The sequence below is a fragment of the Ceratosolen solmsi genome, unplaced genomic scaffold (genome assembly GCF_000503995.2).
Source record: "Ceratosolen solmsi marchali unplaced genomic scaffold, CerSol_1.0 scaffold29, whole genome shotgun sequence".
Lineage (NCBI taxonomy): Eukaryota > Metazoa > Arthropoda > Insecta > Hymenoptera > Agaonidae > Ceratosolen > Ceratosolen solmsi.
The window spans coordinates 491,981-499,009 of record NW_011948417.1 but is presented as its reverse complement, the minus strand read 5'-3'; positions in this window follow the sequence as shown (position 1 = coordinate 499,009).

Sequence of the window (7,029 nt, the reverse complement as noted above, 5' to 3'; positions counted from 1 at the left end):
GCGAGGCATTGCAATTTGTTTAATGCACAGGCTTCCAATTTTCCAATTCCACAATTCCAATTTCATTAAATAAGGAAAAGGCGTATCAAGAGATCCGATTACATAATATGGTCAGGAAGAGAAAATTGTGTGTTGTCGTTAATAATCGGCTGCCGTGCCAATATTTGTTTACAGACGATCCTAATCAAAATACACTTTATGTAATATATTCAGATAAATTAAGGGGTAATGTTGTATAAGAGATAACACAACTGTTAATGCATGTTAAGTGAAATGATCAACTAGCAGCTCTACATACTAATATTCCAAAATAATTGCCCTCTCATTGCGAAAGACAGAGAATTGATATTTTGCATTGGTCATTTAGATTTGTATTAATTTTTAGAGATTTAAAACTTTTTTGTTTTCATAAGCAACTACAAGCGAGTAAAAATTGTTCTTAATGTCGTTTCGTATTAATGTGTCGTATCGCTTTGACTCCGATGATTGAGAAGACAGAAATCTCGAATAGAACAGTTTCAAATGCAAATGCGAGCGAATGTAAATGTAAATTACGCGCATATTTGAGCGTACATGACAAATAAGTAAGCAAAGTTATAACGAAGATGATAATGTTCGTGCCATTTAGCGAAGAATAATGCAAGTATTCAAGTTCCAATTCGACATCAAGCGCTTTTGGAACTTTAACATCGACTTATTCGCAAAATTGAATAATATAACATGTTAGTAAGAATGTTTTATCGCTACGTGCTTTCAGCATTTATAATTTCATCCAAGGATTAGCCAAATCAGTTTCTGACTAGTTGATAGTAATACATCGTCGCCGTCCTCTTACGTTAATCTATCGACAAATGTTTGTATTAGTGTCGCGAGAACCCATCAACAATCGTGCATCCGGCGTTCTTCCCGCTCGCATAGTCGATGAATTAATTTTTGTCACGGGAGCACGAAGTCGAGTCCTTGTCAACGATAAAAAAAAAATCCTTGTCAAGGACTTTAATCAAATTGGCACATCTGAACAGACCAGAGTCGTATGAGAGATGTATCGCAATCGCAAACGAATCTCTTTCAACGAACGAAGCGCTAAATCCAATATCATCGGCAAACCTATACATCGTTATAGCTATTAAAAAAAGAAAATACGTCGTAGCCTCGAGTAGGTTACTGCGTTCTGACCCGAATAAGACGGCACGATTGTATGTGGTTGGTAAACCAGAAATCCACAAACCACGGGCTTTCCTCTAGGGCAGAATTTAAAATACACGACTCTTGGCTGGGACGCTTCATTATTTCATTTTCTCTCTCTATCTTTCTCTCTCTCTCTCTCACTCTCTCTCTCTCACTCTCACTCTCACTCTCACTCTCACTCTCACACACTCTCTCATTCTCTCACTCTCTCACTCTCTTACTCCTCGCGCTCCGTCTCACCATATAGCATTGTTTTCGATGGGATCGCGCACAATCGCGTAAAACACGTACGCAATCACAACACGCAATCACATGCGCGTTCGTGTGTATTAGCAAAGGTCTACGCAAGGGGTGGGCATGGAAGCACGGGGTAGGATTTTGCGCAGAAAGTTCCGAGCTACTTGAATCCAGACTCGATCCAGCGCGCGCGCGCGCTCCTACGTACGTGCCAACTTGACGCGTCACAGCCACCCCCGCACTCACTTATCCGTTGCCCTTTGCTCTTTATTATATTAATCGCCCCGGACCGACAAAACGGCGACTCGGATTCTAATGCTTTATTCGCGATGCTTTAAGCGGAAACCCGAGACTTTTTAACGTGTTTGGCGGGGAGGCTCGCGGGGATCGAGAACGCCAAGTTATCGCGATTACGGCTAACGCTATCCTTCCATTATCTAAAATGCCTGTGCCACGATTCTCGGAGATATTTACGAGTTTCATCGGACTCGTTTCACACTCGTTGCGTGGGAAAATATATATGGGATTCCAAGGGTGAGAGAGAGAGAGAGAGAGAGAGAGAGAGAGAGAGAGAGCGTAGGGAACATTTATCGGTCCGTGTATATGAAAGCATATGCATTGTCGATATTTGTTTAGTTTCTCTTATTCCTCTATTGGCCAACAAGCCATTCGTTAATCTTATCCACATTCCATTTATATTTCAAATGACTTTCATGCGTGATTCGCTCTCTCGCTCGGCCAGTCCAATACGATTCGTCCATTTATTTATTTGTTTAATAATAGAGGGGACGTTGATACAATAAATTTACGATTAGTGAACATTAGGATCAATTTTACAAGTGCATAAGTACTTCTCCTTCACTTTTGCGCTTTTCAATTATCCCCCCCCCCCTCACACACACACACACGCACACAGACACACACACACACGCGCGCGCACACAGACACACTCTTTAATCTTCTTCATTTAATACTCGTTTCTCAATTTAACTCATCGGTGATTACACTTTTCGTAACTACCTAACCAAGTTACTTTTTCCTTACTTATCATTCTGTCGTTTCCCTAATTGTCAATATGCAGATATTTATTAAATGTACATTACCAATCGATTATTCTACTCGATATGCTTCTTTCATTATTCAAATATTCAAATATTCCGATGCTCCTCCGTATCCACCTGCGTTTCCCTGCGCTACTCTTATCTATCCTGCGGATCATCATTCGCGCCAAGGGCACGAATTATTTATTATGCTACGAGCTCTTTATAGAGCATAATTAACCAGTCGCTGGTTATAAATTTTTATTATCATTTAATAATATAGCTATCGAGTAATGGAGCATAAAAGTAATCGTATTACAGAAATATAATTTTCATTGAATGCACAATCGATATATAATGGCTCGAGCAAGGTTACCCTAACTCGCTCAATTTCAACTTTCCGAATAAAACGGCGACTCCGCTCAACGATAATTTCAGCAAAATATAATATTCATACATTTATAAGGGAGAAAAGGGTCGGGGGAGTACGTTGTTACGGTCCTAGAGTTTGCGACATAAAATTCATTGGAGATAAAATTATACGGGACGTTGTATTATTAGCCGCCAACGTCGGACGTACGGTTTTGAGAATGCATAAGCCATATTTTAAAATTCAATTCAAATAATTATTTATAAGATAAGTGTCGCGTGAAGTTTAACTCGTCCGTTTAATCGCTCGTGCAATTGAAATAATCCCGCCCAATAAATAAAAAGATCACCAATTTAAAGTTTGAGCGAAGGACAGCTGTAACTTTAATGACAAATAAGTATGAATAAATTGAGCGAATATATAAATAATTGCAGGCTTAAACGCACGTTTAATGGAGACAAAAAAATCTTTCGTTAAACCATCGTTTATTCTTTCATTTTAACTCTCTCGCTCTCTCCCTCTCTCACTCTCTTTTACGATCAAATTTAATGGAAACGTTCTATATATCCACATTACATCCAGGGCTGTAAAAGAGCCAGCTTGGTGCTTTTGCATTTATCATTGGACGTCGCAACATAAAATTTACGTAACAGCATCGTGCAAATTCTTAAGACCTACGCTGCTTTTCGTGTAATGCAACGCTGCCGCGCGACACTTACACTTCTATCGTAATCTCATGGGCGGCAGATAGTAGACAATTACGGAAAGCAGCGTCCGATTATACGCTCTTAATTATCAAATGCACCACGAGGAAGTATAAGCTGTCGTTTTTTCGTGGTTTTCTGTACGTGCGTGTGCGTGAGTTTGGCTGTGTGGATGGCACACGTGTGTCGGCCAATGGAAATAAATGGCTGGTTGGTTGCGCGAGACTCGAGTTAGCGATCACCGGAAATCGCCGTCTTCCTTACCAATGGCCGGAATGGATCTCAGCATGAACCACCTGCAATGATCTCTCCGTATGATCGTCGCTCTAATCTTGGGGCTGTCGCCTAATCTAATCTAGCCCGCGATTATCATTAATCAGCGATCGTTCATTTTCATAAACTAGATATTCGAATCCATAGCGAGCGAGGCGATTTGGTGCTATCGCGCTCCCTCTCACCCTCGGCAACGAACTTTTACCGACCACCTGTTAATCTTTCGTTTTCATTGCCAAACTTCAGTGCCCAGGGTTCGTCCGCCGATTACGTCATTCGCGTGCGCCGGTTAAGCGAGCGTACTAATATCCTTATTATAGTATAAAGGGAAAATGGCAATAATACTATGACTTGGCTCGTGCGACTGTGCTTTCACTCTGCGTGCAAACTTTAAAACAATATTCTCGAAGCTTTTTTAACGAATTAGACGGACGGAGAGTATGAGAGAGAGAGAGAGAGAGAGAGAGAGAGAGAGAGAGAGATAACGATCCACGAAAATATCATGCATTGTTAAAAGAATTGGCATACAGTAGCTTATTAGCCGTTTCAGTACTTTGACAATTCTAAGGAAATTATTCGAATTCTTTTCATTCAAAATATTGCCAATGAGACTATGGTAGCGCACGAGCTCATCAAACGGAATATGTAATTATTCTCCATCACGATAGAATAGAATTTTTTCAGCACGTTCGCAAGTTTTACGTAAACACAAATTAAAATTCAGCTCCGTAATAGCAATTGCTGTCATTGTTCCAAAAATCTTTATTATTGTATAAGCAACTTTATGTATTCGCAAAGACAATGTGTAATGGATGGTAATTTACAAATTCCAGATAAGGCTAACTAGCAGATGAAAAAATTTCTTTTAATTTCCCGTTTAATTAATATTTTAACACATGAAGATGTAGAGCTCCTTTGAGCAAAATCTAACAAAAATATATTTTTTTTTTTTTTTTTCTCGTAAAGTGCCTAGGCAACTTGTGACCTTTTGATTGTAAAAATTTAATATTCAATGCCAAATGGCCAAATATCGTCAGGCCCTTTAACCCTTCAAATTTGTTTGTTTTTTTTTTTTTAAGTAATAATCAATGAGCATATTATGTTAATCTCTTAAATTCTAATTAATAGACCGTACAATTAAAAGAAAAGAAAAAAGTAAGAGAAATAATAGCAACAATAAGAATAATAAACGTCTAACTTGGCAGTTAAAGAATTATTAATAAGCGTACTTGAATTCGTCACTTCGTAGAGCCAATAAATTCTTACGACGCGATTTTTCATTTTTTCTTCAGAATTTTATTTCAACATGCTCGATTAATAAGATAAATACTGTACAAAGAGAATCTCCGGTTTCCAACACTTAACGTGGCTTTATATAGGGAGGTCGGTCAGTATTTCCGATTGAATAATCGGGAGACGCCGGGGATAATCGATCGACCGATGAGCGGTCAAAATCGCCCTTTGCCCTATCGTTCACTAAAGCGCGTAAGGGCCCGAAGGAGGCGAGGGACGCCGCTCGTTCTTGAACTATCTCTCTTTTACTCGCTTCCTGTTGATTCTACGGCCTTCGGCAAAATCGTAGGCGCATTGTATATTGCCCTCGACCCTAAGTCTCCCTCGTTGCTTAGCCTTGGACAAGTCCGTGCGTGCGAGGGGGAAAGCCGGCGCGTGCGTGTGCGGCTACCAAGGTCGACCTTCGTCAGCGATCCGGGACTACACGGGCTGCGATTTCGGGGCATTAGCGGCTCGCATTCGAGTTCATTTGCGTCGTAGCACCAGCGTCCCCGGATTTTCACGGACGCGAGTTTATGGGGGTGGAGAGCCGATGAGATGACGAGGGTACGGCGATTGGCGGTGTGCGGGGGTGGGGTGACGATTACGTCGAGCGCCCGAGTCTAATGGGCTCGGTGATGATCGTGTTGGGACGACTCCGTCGACCGCACCGCCAATGCCGACGATCAAGGCTGATGCCTGTGTGCGCGTACCGCCGCCTCCGAGGGCAATCTTTGACCCCGCGAGCTTGCGATTAATCGTCCCGTTCCCCGGGGGAGCGTTTTCCGTCCGAGTGCGCGCGCACTGCCTTCTCCACTCGACTCGAGGGACCACGGGACATCCGTTTTGCGCGCTGAATTTACGTTGGTGGATGATGGGTGCGGGGACGGGGGATCCCATTAAGCCCTGGGACGACGCAACTATACGTCCGTTATTTTCAGCCTCCAACGATACTCGCGGACTACGATCCGTCGGACTTGGTTACCGATTTCTCGCGACGCACCTGCTCGTCGTGGCCTCTTCATATTGATTTACCAACACGATGAGCGGCATCGAATGATTAAAGTATCAGGCCTGACGCCCCTCGCTACATTAATTGTTATAAGTAAGCTGACTTTGAAACGCGACGATGAAGTATGTGTTGCGTGGGGGGAGGCAAGCATTGGCGCTTGCCTTGCTTGAGTAAAGTCGGATTCGAAACAGGACGCTAAATAAATACAAGATATTGTCGTTTTCTCTCTCTCTCTCTCTCTCTCTCCCGCGACCGATGATTTCGCGGACGCAAGCGCAAGATATGTCAAGAGCAGAACGAACGAGCCGACATAAATAATCAGCGATTTAACGTGGCTGACACAAAAGTGCAGACGCGCACGGAAACAATGAGCGTAATGTCCCGTCCTTAGATCGTTCCGCATTGTCTAGATTGTAATGTTGAGGCTCTCCTCGGGTAATAAGAGCGAAGAGTGAAATCATGACGAGGTGATAGATTGGCGTGAGCGAAGAGCATCGAGCACTCTTGTAAAGCTCATGATCGATCGAAAACTCCGAGGGTATAATTATTTTACAGCCCACCCATCGAATGTGACCGAAGCGATAAAACGATCGAGAAGCCCCGAGTCGATTCGACAAGACTCGGCGGTTACGCGTTTTTCCATATCCCTCTCTCTCTCTCTCTCTCTCTCTCTCTCTCTCTCTCTCTCTCTCTCTCTCTCTCTCTCTCTCGGCCAGCGACGCGATCTGCTAGAATAAATGAAAATTGAAAATCGATAGCAGGCACAGGTAGGCGGCGACATCGCGACACAAGACGGGACGAAAGACCGGGATCCGATTGTTGTGTTTGTATAGAGCGAGGGTTATTTAAAGTAGTATATTAGTAGTAGTGGTGGTGGTGGTGGTGGTGGTGGTGGTAGTGATGGTGGTAGCAATGATGTCAGTAGTGGTAGTG